The 13,233-nt window shown below is 38.3% G+C and overlaps 1 pseudogene; it reads right to left on the bottom strand.

Moving 5' to 3' along the window:
• Positions 1-414: 414 nt before the first annotated feature.
• LOC110156642 (calcium homeostasis modulator protein 6-like) lies at positions 415-10,823 on the bottom strand (annotated as a pseudogene).
• Between the last annotated feature and the right edge of the window lie 2,410 nt (positions 10,824-13,233).

Raw genomic sequence — 13,233 nt, 5'->3', positions numbered from 1 at the left:
TGCATATGTATGTGACCAAGACGGGTAGAGCGGCTGGATTGCAGTGAGAAACCCCAGAAAAGATGAGGCAGGTTTAGCGTGGTCCACAAATTTTTTATTTCTTTTATCCAAAATTCCAAAAGTGCCAGTGCGGTGCAAGAAATGCAGGGAGGATATGGAGCAGCAGGTCTCTCCAGCAGCAGAACAGAATGGTCTAATCAGGCGCCTTATATACTACTGGATAAAACCATTAAAACTCCAAGGGGTGTAAATAATTTAGCTGTATAAAACTAAGTTTAAAATCCTCCAATAAAATACCATAGCCAAATAAACTATATAAACCCCAACAAAAAATAAATAAAACCCTAAAACCCAACGTGAATATCCCAATTAAAACGAGTGCTATTCCCCCCGATGTTCGCCGTGATGAGTCGGCCCGGACTCTTAAAAGGTGTCTGGTTCCCCGGGGAATCTTTTCGCCAGACACCTGGACAGAAGACACTGGCAAGTAAAAGCACTAACACATACCAAACATGCACGCACATACCACTCACACTCTAAAATACCCACATGGCACACACGCAAACACACACAAGACACAACTAATTTAAAATGCGGCACATATATTGCACAATACCCAATTGTAATTTTTGGTGTATCTCCACAGACCGGCGACCGCCAAACCCGGAAGTGCCCGTCCGACCGGCCCACGTGACACCTGATGAAGTTTTCAATAAATATATATATTTTTAAAACAATACAAATGTGTGCAATTCTTAATATGTTAATATGTGCAAATTAGCGTATCTTATAAGTGCTGTGTGCTATAAAGTGCAATGTAAATATATATAAACTGCAAAGTGAATGGAAGTGCTGTGTAATTATATATATATATAATATATATATATATATATATATATATATATATATATATATATATATATGTTTTAATAAATCTATCTCCATTTTATCACTCATCGATGTCAGCCTCAAGCCGAGACAAGATTGAGTCCAAGTGCCTTCAAGGCCGAGACAAAACCAACAGTTTCATGGACATTTATTTTTTGTTCAAGGGCCTGCAGAACAGATTGTGAAGGCCTCAGACAGACTTCTTTGACTTTGACTCTGCCTGGCAACAGATGATGTCAGAAATGTGATTGGTCAAATGTTTTAATATGAAAATCCATGTCTGGAAGCAGCGCAAGCATCGGAAAAGTTACGAAAGGAAGAAGACAGACCATTTGGAATTTAATAAATATAATTAACATCAGTCTGTGATTCAGATATTTTTTTAGGCCAGTGGAGAAGACATTGCAGGCCTTGATGACCCACCACTGTCTTTTACTTTTTGTTAAGTAGAGATTGTCAATTTCAGGTCTTAAATTATGCAAATGATCGTAGTGAAGGTGTTTGGAGTTTAAAGTGTGAGAGCATTTTCGGTAGCACTTTATAATAACTCCTTCTTATTAAGCATTTATTAAGCATTATTTAATACATTTGTTAATCATTAGTAAACTGTTAACTTTAATTATTTCTCATCAGTTAATATTTAAGATGTACATGTTAATGCTTTGTCCATGGTGAAGAGTCATCTTACAGCCATTTTTAAGCATTATTTACACATTGGTTAATCATTGTACACACTTACCTCTTTTTTTCATGTGATTTAATCATTAGTAAATACATTATTTAATGTCTTGTATCATTTAAATCATTACTAATTCATTCTACTCATCAACTTTAATATGTAACAGCATTGTTACCCAAATTTATCATTCTTAACCCACATACTAACTAATGATTTGTTACTCATTTCTTAATGGGGTTATTCCCAGTATTGATCAGTTACTAAGCACTTGTACATGTAGTTAAAATAGTTAAGCAGGGTGTGTTTACACTTACACAGACGACCACCCTCATGGACGCAATATGTTTCTTCTTAAGAGAGACTTGTCTATGCTCTAAAAAACATTTACAAATGATTGTTAAGCTTCTCATGATTAATTGATCAGTATAACTGGTAATTAAGTATTTTGTGGGTAGGCTATTCTAAAGTGAAGCTTGTTTTATGCTCTTCTAAATATTTACAAAGGTAATGTAAAATCGATTTTAAAGAAAGTGAAATTGTCTCATTATAATAAAAAAATTTATAATTTTTGTCTAAAAAAGGAAATATCTTGTCTAGCAAAATTTCTTAGAAAAACATTGCTTATTTTAAGACATTAAACCTAGCAGATTTTGTTGCTAAAAAACAGTTATATTTTTTCTTATAACAAGATGCAAATACTTTTTAATTATCTTCATTCTTTAGACCAAAAAAATTTTTTTTCTAATTAGGGAATATAATAAAAAACAAAATCTTATTATAGACAGCTTACACAGATAGTTTATCCAATACCAACCATTTATTTTCTCAAAGAAAATGCAAAGCATTTATATCAAGGAAGCACAATCCACCAGATCAAACTGATAAGATCAATACGTCACCAAGATGATATTTAAGGCACATAGGTCACTCTTGTGAAAAACTGTAATATGGAGTATAGTCTACAATGTTTTCAGATGAGATTCAATTCATTTGCTTTGCTATGCTTGGAATTTCAATTTAAATATGCCCTATAAATCTTATCAACAGTGATATACAGCTGAAGCTCAAAACAATACAAAGCTGGATTACAACAAATATGTTTTTAATCAGTCCAACTCAGGTAGGTCACCATTAACTTACTGATAATTAAACTTTACCAGATATGTATTTATTCCTGTTCAGTTTTTACCATTTAACAGACACTGCATGACTGATTTGATCATTTCCAAAAAAATTTTTACTTTCTCCTTAAGATGACATGTTTTTCACTTCTGAGTGGGTCCTAATGAAAATTTTGGGTTTCGTGGATAGAAGTCTTTTTTTGCCCTTTTTTTCAGAAGCATGCTGTATTCCCCACTGCCACTTTCTCGGCAACAACTTAAAAAGTTTTTTTGATCACCTGTCCTGTCTGTATGTTGTAGGAATGTAGCAAATGGATCCTCAATCTGGTCAAACATTCATTTTTTCCCTCAAGTTCATTTCTGGATGTTGCTGGAAGATCCTCTAAAACCGACTTCTTTCAATTAGACACCAACATACCTTTGATTACTGCTGTATCTTGCCACAACATCATTCACGCCAGTCTAAAAACAACCACAAAATGTATTCATTAATGATATATATATATATATTATATTTATATATATTTTTTTTTTTTGTTTTTAATTTATTAATTAATTTATTTTTTTGGCTTTTACATCCCAACTTTATAAGACAATACTGTGAAAGATGGTGCTTTCTCTTGAAACAAAAACAATTGAAGTAGCTTGTCTGGTTCAGACTGTCAGCGCCACCCTTTAAAAAAAAATAATAACAAACATTTAATACAAAAACATTAACTTACAAGCTACAAAAGTTCACCAAACATTACTCTAGCCAACATATTGGGATGTAGCTCCACTTTTAGCATGTTTCTGTTTTGCACATGAGCAAAAGCTTGTTAAATTAGGTCCTTATTGCATATATGATATAAATCAAATAATAAGGGCCTAATTTAACAAGCTAGCAAAACAGAGAAACATGCTAGTAGTGGAGCTAAATCCATTGTCATAAAATGCTTGTGTCTGTTTTTAATTTAGCACCAAGCATGGTGAACAGGCAGCGTGTGTCCCCCGCCTCCCGACCCCCGTCGGAGTAACGCTCTTATCCCCTTCCTCCCCCGCGCAGATCATCTTCTGTCGAACTAAAAGGACAAGACTCAGTGAATTCTATGATGAGAGAAAATGCTCAATAGATGCATTGTGTAACTAAACAAATAATCGTTTGAATATTCATGATTTCAATGTTGACCAAATAAGAGGGATAATGATTTTTTTCCATAATCTAGCAGCCCTGTCTTATACCTCCATAGTAGATGATCTACACACTTTTTCTTATAGAGACTGAAGCAAATAAATATATATAAAATAATACACAGAGGATTACCTGAATGTATGCTGCAGGAGCAGTATCCGATGGCTCAACCGGTGAATCCAGTGTAGATGATGGTTGGTCTGGGCTGGTTCCCAGCGCAGGAAGGTTTTCATCCCGGTGTGAAGAGAGGCGAGCAGGGTGCTCTCATTAAACCCGCCGAACAGTGACATAACCACTGAATTCACCAAAATGATCCAAAATCAAACTGTCTGAATGTGTCGTGGCATTTCCTCCGTCTCCGCGGGGCATCCGGGTGCTGGTCTGTGTGTTGATCGTGTACAGTGCTCGCAGCACTGCCAGCGGTGTCACCTGCAGGTCGGCCCCGCTCCTCCGCATCCCCGTGCTCCAGACCGGGTCTGTATTCCCAAGTATTGTGATTCCCTGGCGCAGAATTTCTTCCCGGGAGTGAGCCGCCCTGTGTTGGCCACAGCGAAGATACGTCGACTGACATCTCCGGATATGGTACCAGAGTGAGTTTGTACACTCGATTTTTTTTTTCACAGCCATCAATACCACATACCACCCGGAAGTCCGGACTTCGCTGTGGGCAGAGTTGATGCGACTAAGTAAAGATTTGAGGTTTAGACCGACAAATACAAAGCAATAAACGCAACGCGAAATCATATTTTCTCTCGGTAACACTACAGTCTCTCACGACATGCCGCACAAACTTGTTTACAGTACCTCTATTTTACTCATAATGCCGCTGTACTTTCACGGTGGGTTGAACCACTTATGCAATAAATTGTTACAATAAAAGCGGTTTCTACCTGAACATTTAATTTATTACACATTCAATTTACATTTAGAACAGTCAAATAGATTTTTTGATATAGCTAAAATGCTAAACTACACCCAAACCCCTCTCACACATAATGGACTTAGTCCAGAGAGCGGCGCTTTGCCATTCAAATCCAAGACCGCGCGCGCGCGCGTTCCTGTGATGTCGTAACGGCTCTTCTGGAGGCTCGTTTCAACAGGAGCAGGAAAAGATAGATTTTTTGAGAGAACCCAGTATTAAACACACAATAACTGCAATGGATACACTTGACGAAATTACAGTAGACACTTTAAGAGGTATGTTTTGCAACAATATCAGACTTTTAATGTGCTGTATAGTACACTTAGCTCATAATACTGGCTATTTGTTAAGGACCAACTAAGTTAATATGGTTAGCTAGAGTAGCTTAAGCATGTAGCCATGAAAAGTATGAACGTATGAAAATGAATGCATGTTAATATAATTTTCATTAACTTGTTTTGTGCAGGTGTGTTTTAGCTGCAATGTTGGGGAAGAATTACTATGGTCACGCTCAAGGGATGACATTAAAGATTTGCTGCCAGGTCCAGAAAATGTTCTCAGGCACAGGGCACTGTGGTTTCTTGTGAACAGTGATGAAAAGGTGAGTATATACATTACTTATGATTTCAAATAGTTGATATAGATGAATCAAAACTTTCCATGCAACTTAAAGCAATAAAGATTTAATTACAGAATACTTTTATTTGTTTAGGTTGAAGGTTGTTGCCAAAAGATGTGGAGCCATCAAAACAATCTGCCATTGCAAATAGCGCTCTCCAGAGACAGACCCAATTCCTTAAAGTATCTAGCCATGTCCACCCCAAAGTATACTGTCTACACAGATAGTGAACTTGAACAAGCCCGTTCATCCTACTTTGAACAAAAAACGCCTTGGCTCCACCACTTCTTGACTTGTCCAAGGAACTCTTCTGCAGACTGATTAGAAACACCATGACAAACATGGTGTCCATTGCAAGAGCCCTTGAAGACTCAAGGTACCCTTCCAAACATGAGGTTGACACTGGCGAAAAGATTAGTCGAGTATTATCCAATGTTAAAGGGAAAAAAAAACACCTGAGAGTGAATGGGTCAGTACTTTTCTAGCACAGTATTGTTTATATAAGAATATTTTCTGATTCCCTTTTTATGCATTTTGCCATTTTCTCTATCTTGCAGGGGCATGTCACCAAGAAGCTCATAAAGAGGCTCTCAAACATCAAAAAAGCCCCAAAAAAAGCCAGTGCACCTTTCAAGAAACGTCGCATGAACTATGAAGAGTCTTGCTCAACAGACTTTGATGAAATCTTAAACTGGATCAAGCCAAGCATCCACCGTCATTCTGGAGAAGTCCCCTGCTGCTGCCAGCACTCCAGAGCCCCCTCCAGACAGCAGTGAAGATGATGCTGGTTACAGTATGAAGTTTTACTTTGTATTCATTCAAAGAAAAACATTACAACATTTTTATGTCCTCGCTTAGAGGGTTCTGCTGACACTGACGTCCTGGACAGTCAGAAGAGCCAAAGTCAGACACTATAATACCTCCAAGAGATGTACAAAGGCTAAAAAGGCAAATAAAGCTTGCTGTCAGCCACTTGCTCAACCTGGAATTTGACTCAAGACGATGCTTCATCACATCAGATGTTCTAAAAGATGATGACAGGCCATCAACATTTTTTGATGTTTACCCTTGTTTCAAAGAATTCGACCATGCAAGTACAACTTCCTTAAATTAGTTACTCTACTTTTACTGTGCTTGAAGCAGTTAGCATTTTTTCCAGGTACTAGATGAGATGTAGAGAAAATTATTCAACCAAAAAACTCCAACTACACTGCTGAGACTAGGGACAGATGGGAAAACTTTTTTTCAAAAGTCAAGTTCTATGGGGTAATGAAAAAAGCCATGAAGCCTCCAAAGACACTCAATAGTGGTGAGATAACACAATTATTAAACTAATGCACCAATGTTATAGCAGATGGTAACTTGTTTTGTCTTTTGTCTGATCATGCCTTAGCAGTGTTTGCAGCTCTACCCCTCCTTTTTCCATCCAATGCACCACCATCAAAGAAATTAGGCTCCTGCGGTGAAGCTTTTTTCACGCACTTTAAGGTGAGAATAGCTTTGTGTATGTTATTCTTTCGAAGTAGGATGTTTTCAGTGTTTTATAACAGTGGATACTTACCCTTATCATGTTTTGTATCGCAGACATCTGAGGACCCTGAAGGCTATCTTCAAAAGCGGCCACTATCGTGCCCAGTGCTGCTCTTGAGCAAAGACAACTGCATGATCGCAATTGGCAACACACCTGTGACCACCTTTGCACGTGACAAGCTGAATGAAGGACTAGTGTACCTGATGACCTTTTACTACGCCTTTCATCTCACTTAACCAAAGTGTATTTCCACTCTGCTCTCAGTCCTACAAACTTTGTCCATCAAGATTCCAGCCATGAACCATCAAAATACAAAAAAGCCATAACAGAGTGGAAGTCCATCACTGAGTGAGTGAATGTGCAACTATTTTAGTTCATTATTTTTATTACTTAAAATGTACAAACAAATTTTACTACCAGAGGATTTAGCATTTACAAGAAGGCTCTTACATTTGGTTTTCCTTGTAATATACTACTTTGTAATTTAATTAAGAGTGTTTTACTTTTTATTTTAGTTATGTTTACTTAAATCTGCTCTACTGTAGCTATTGTGAGCCATCTGTATTTGATACCATGTTTTCATGGATAAATAAATTAGGAAAGACTTTTGGGGGTTGTCTTGTTTTAAAATTACAGCTTTGAATGGGCATAATTTTAAGATTTACATTATTTATTTATTTTCTTAATTTATGACTAAATTAAGGAAATGCATATTAGGTAAATTTTGCTTAAAATCTAGCAACACTGACCTGAAATTTGTATATAATGAGAAAATATTGCTTAGATTTTACAGTATATGAGCAAGTTTTGCTTAAATCTAGGCTAAATTGAGAAAAATTGTACTTATTTTGAGCTACATTTAAGCACATTTGTCTAGAATGTTTTTTTAATAAGAATAGTTTTTTCTTTAAATTTGACCATATACTGAGAATATTTTGCTTAATTTAAGCAAGTTGCAAGTAAGATATAAGAATTTCTGACTTTTTTTTTTTTGCACTAATGTTGTTAAAACTAGGCAAGAAAAAACTTCTTTACCCCATAGGCAGATTTTTTTTTGCTCATAACAAGAACATTTGTCTAATTTTTAGTCTTTTTTTTTTTCTTGTTTCTAGTCAGGCACTTTTTGCAGTGTAAGGCTCACCCATGATTAACTCAAGCATATTCTATTCTTCTCTGTTGAAAAGAGTGTTCAACACAACCAGTTAAATATTTGTTATTTTCTTTCCCTCTATGGTGTGGTTTCATGACATGTCCATTTTTTTTTTACATATTCATACAAATCTTAATAAGTAATTTGTAAATGTTTAGTAGAACATAGACAAGCTTCACTTTAGAATAGCTCCCACAAAATACTTAAGTAAGCAGTTATAACTGATGAGTTAATCATGAGTAAGGCTTAACAAATCATTTGTAAATCTTTAGTAGAGCATAGACAAGCTTCACTTTAGAATAGCTCCCACAAAATACTTAATTAACCAGTTATAACTGATCAATTAATCATGAGTAAGGCTTTACAAATCATTTGTAAATGTTTTTTAGAGCATAGACAAGTCTCTCTTTAGAAGAACATATTGCGTCCATGAAGGGTGGTCGTCATGTGGTAAGTGTAAACACCCCCTGCTTAACCTATTTTAACTACCATGTACAAGTGCTTAGTAACTGATCAATACTGGGGAATAACCCCATTAAGAAATGAGTAACAAATCATTAGTTGAGTATGTGGGTTAAGAATTTGATAAATTTGGGTGTAACAATGCTGTTACATATTAAAAGTTGATGAGTAGTAATGAATTAGTAATGATTTACTAATGATGACCAAAGACATGAAATAATGTATTTACTAGTGATTAAATCACATGAAAAAATTAAGAGGTAAGTGTGTACAAATGATTAACCAATGTGTTAAATAATGCTTAACAAATGGCTGTAAGATGACTTCTTCAACATGGACAAAGCATTAACATATACATCTATAAATGATTAACTGATGAGAAATAATTAAGAGTTAACAGTTTACTAATGATTAACAAATGTATTAAATAATGCTTAATAAATGCTTAATAAGAAGAAGTTATTATAAAGTGCTACCGCATTTTCTCTTTGAGAGAAGGATCAGCCTAAATATTCATTCACACATGTCTATCTGTCCTTTAACTTACCCATTTGTGTCACGGGGGATGTAGAGGGAGGAGATCTTCTGCCAGTCCTCGTTTGAGGGCGTGTGAACAGAGTCTGGTTTGGTGTTGGTGAAGAAGCTTTTGACGTTGCATTTCGGCCAGTTCCTGGGCGTGTTTGACTGAGTACAAGTTGAAGACAGAGTTCTCCTCCTGGATGTAGCGCTTCCAGAACTTCAGCTGGAGGTAACTGACCGGAGAACAGCACCGAGCCACACAGCTGAGGGCCAAGTAGAAAAGGATCATGGTCGCAATCAGCAGCCAACCCGCAACCTGAGGAGAGAGAGGACAGGTGCAGAGACAGAGGAGCAGACAGACAGAGGAGCAGACAGGTGCAAAGACAGAGGAGCAGACAGGTGCAGAGACAGAGGAGCAGACAGGTGCAGAGACAGAGGAGCAGACAGGTGCAGAGACAGAGGAGCAGACAGGAGGTTAAGATATTTAGTATGTCATTCTTTTCATGTGACTCGTCCTACAGCCAGTGCTGAGGAGACAAAGAGGAGTCGGACAGGAGCAGTGAGCTGCTGCTGTACAGTGCCCAAGGAGCCATTTCCAGATCTTCATCTGGCTTAGTCAGGACTGCCTCACCTATTGTGCAGATTTTGCACAAGTCCCTGCTCCTCTGCATGTTCTCTCTGTGTCTGAGCAGAGCCAAACTCCACAGAGAAAAGCCCGGGCGAACCCAGAACCCTCTTGCTGTGCAGAACAGTTTTAAAACACATTACTTGATTTAGTTCACATTACAAGTTCCTAACTTCATTATTGTCTACCATACACTGCCACAGCTGCCCTGGGGCAGACTGACAGAAGCAAGGCTGCGAATCCACCACCACCAACACTAGACACTAAATACTGTTTTGGACCAACAAAAAGTAATTAGTTGGATAAACATTACACTCACACTTCATGGACTTGTCACAAAGAACCAAAAGCAGTTTTCTAAAGCCTGAACAAAAGACAAAATCATCACCACAAACCTGTGACTCTGCTCTGAGCGTGAGGAGCACCTCGTCTCTCTTGTCTTTAGTCACATTTCCAACTACTCCACAAGGGAATGTGTGTAGCTCCTTTAAACAGTCTGCCTCCATCTCAGTCCTTTTGCACAAATGATCTTTAAACAGTGTCATGTTGGTCCCTGTCATGGCGCACTCGATGTAAACCCCATTCAGAAGAGCCACTGCAATCCAGGTGCTCGGAGCCAGGAAAACAAACGTCGAAATCTGAAAGATCACATTTGCAAGAGACTTCACTTTATGGCAGCTGCAACACGCTTTCTTGTTTTTTTGCTGCCCGTTTGTAGTGGCTCCTTTCTTCTTTCTGTGACACAAACCTGTCACCAATTTCCATGTTTTCTTGGAAAAAATAAAACCAAGAGTCATCAATGCCAAAGCAGGAACAAGCAAAAACACAAAGCCATAGAAGAAGTTGAGTTGGTTGCAGGGGCATTGGAAAACCGCTTTTGAGAAAATCTGTTCACTCCCTGCAGTGAGTAATGAGATCAGGCCCAAGCCGAGGCTGGTCTGCTCGCTGGCGAAGTTGAGGATGGTATTAATCTTGTCCATTTTGCTGTAGAAGTGAGACAAAAGCTGCAGCGGGTTCTGTAGTAACTTGAGTTATGGGTGTGTCTTCCTCTTTTGAACTGAAGCACTCTTCTCCCCTTGCTTAAAATGAGGGCAGAAACACCTTTGGTTTCCCTGTATCATGTGCCAGAGGAATTTGATTCCATAAAACTTGTTTTCTAACTGTCAACTTGCCCGCCTCTTCACAGACTTGATCAAACTTGTAGCCGGATTGCACCACCTGTTTGATTTGGCAAAAACAAAAAACAGCAAAACTCTGTCCCTGTAAACATCACGTCTTATGGATGTGCAGATTATGTCTAGATTGTGTCCGTCGGTCTAAGACCAATTCTGGATTAAAAAATGACGTCCATTATTTGGACGTCTAACTATGACCCACTTGGACGTCAGTCTTCAAACATTTGAACCCTAGACTTTTTTGGGCATCATGGGGACGTCTAACACAGGCGCTGGAAAATTACATTATTCATGGTCATGGAAATTCTGCGTGTTCATCAGGGAAAAGTTTAAGCTGGAGATGCCTCACCAAGCAGAAAAATTGCATAGTCCACCTTTAAAATAAATAACACTTTATGAAAGTCTCAGTCAGTCCAGAGTCTGTCATGAAGTCGTGAAGCTGCTTGGATGAGAAACAAAACATGTTCACACTAAAAACAACCTGAGAGTCGAACTCAACACCAAATCAACTGTACATAACTATATATATATAGTATATATATATATATATATATATATATATATATATATATATATATATATATATATATATATATATATATATATATATATATATATATATATATATATATATATATATATATATATATATATATATATTTTGTCTTTTTATTTTTTTTTATTTTTGTTATGTGCTGTACTGTCTTGTTTATAAAATGTCCTGCACAACCTTTGATTGTGAGCAAACCAAAAAAAAAAAACTAGGGACCATGGACAGAACCAGAATTAAACCCGAACTAAAACTTGACTATGATAAAAAACAAACAAAAAAACATTGGTAAATGATGGTTTCCATTCAGGGCTCGTTAGGTCTTTGCACCGTATTTAATAGCGTCTGTTTTTCCCCAGCTGGTTTTGAGTCGCTCTCCTCTGATTTTGGGTCGTTCTTCTTTTGAGTCTGCACGGAACCCTGCAGTGCGCTGTAGTACTGCCCCCTGCAGGACGACAACAGCATATTAATAATGATCGTTCACAACCTCGGCTTTTATATTTATATATATATTTTTTTATCACTTTAAATAAAATGTCTTCATTGGCTTTAAAGCTGCCATCTGTAATTAGATTAACCAACCCCACTGTTGTATTCTCACATGTCACCATTATTATTATTATTATTATTATTATTATTATTATTATTATTACTATAATTTTTATTACTGATTTATTTACATAAAACAAGGACAGTGCACAGAAACCTTTTTAACTCAGAGAGAAAAGCTGCTCTGTGCCAGATTTTACTTTCCATCTGCCGTCCTCGGGCAGGTACAAAACGCTAGTGTTGTAGTCAAGAACGCAATAATCGAGACCAAGAACTGTCCGAGACCACAGGGACCCGAGACCAGGACAAGACCAAGACCTCTGAGGGTCAAGACTGAGACAAGACTGAGCCCACCAAACAGGTCCTGGGGGACGGGTCAGACGAAGAGCGGTTCAGAAGCCTCATATGACGAGTTCTATTCAGACGTCAGCGACGTCATCCGGATTGGCGATACCGGGGCCCCACCCTGGAGCCAGACCTGGTGGTCGGGCCTTCCCTCACAGGGCCCGGCCGGGCTCAGCCCGAAGGAGCAACGTGGGACTGTCCTCACGTGGGCCCACCACCCGCGAGAGGATCCATATGGGGCCGGTGAGTAGAGATCTGGCAGTCAAAGGCAGGGGCCACGACGACCGGATCTCCGGACATGGAGACTAGCTCTGGGGACATGGAATGTCACCTCGCTGGGGGGAAGAAGCCTGAGCTTGTGCGGGAGGTTGAGCGTTACCGACTAGATATAGTTGGCCTCACCTCCACGCACAGTTTGGGCTCTGGAACCCAACTCCTTGAGAGGGGCTGGACTCTCCATTTCTCTGGCGTTGGCCGCGGGGAGCGGCGGCGGGCTGGTGTGGGCCTGCTCAATGCCCCACAGCTCAGCCGCCGTGTGTTCACCCCGGTGAACAAGAGGGTCGCGTCCCTGCGCCTCCTGGTCGGGGACAATTTTCAATTGTGCGAGTATATTTCTAAAATTATTAATTATTATTTTGGAGGAAATTATATCACACTCAGCAAAACTCTGCGAAATTTTGCCAAAGTTTCTATCATCAGCTGACCGGAAATGATGTCAGATAATTTCTGCAAAAATAATAATGAATTATTATTATTTTAATAATTATTGAATAATAATTTTAGAACTATAACTGGTTTCTCATAAGTGGGATACTGCCTTATTCAGGACTGAAACTGGGATACTGTGTGCACATGCACCATGACAAAACCAGGACACTCAAAAAACCCGATCATAACCAGGATACAGATGTGCATGTAAACACACTC

The sequence above is a fragment of the Boleophthalmus pectinirostris genome, unplaced genomic scaffold, assembly GCF_026225935.1.
Source record: "Boleophthalmus pectinirostris isolate CB_2022bp ecotype Guang Dong unplaced genomic scaffold, ASM2622593v1 HiC_scaffold_5, whole genome shotgun sequence".
In the NCBI taxonomy this organism is placed as follows: Eukaryota; Metazoa; Chordata; class Actinopteri; order Gobiiformes; family Gobiidae; genus Boleophthalmus; species Boleophthalmus pectinirostris.
The sequence above is the reverse complement of the archived record's forward strand: the minus strand, read 5'-3'. Positions and strand labels throughout refer to the sequence as shown.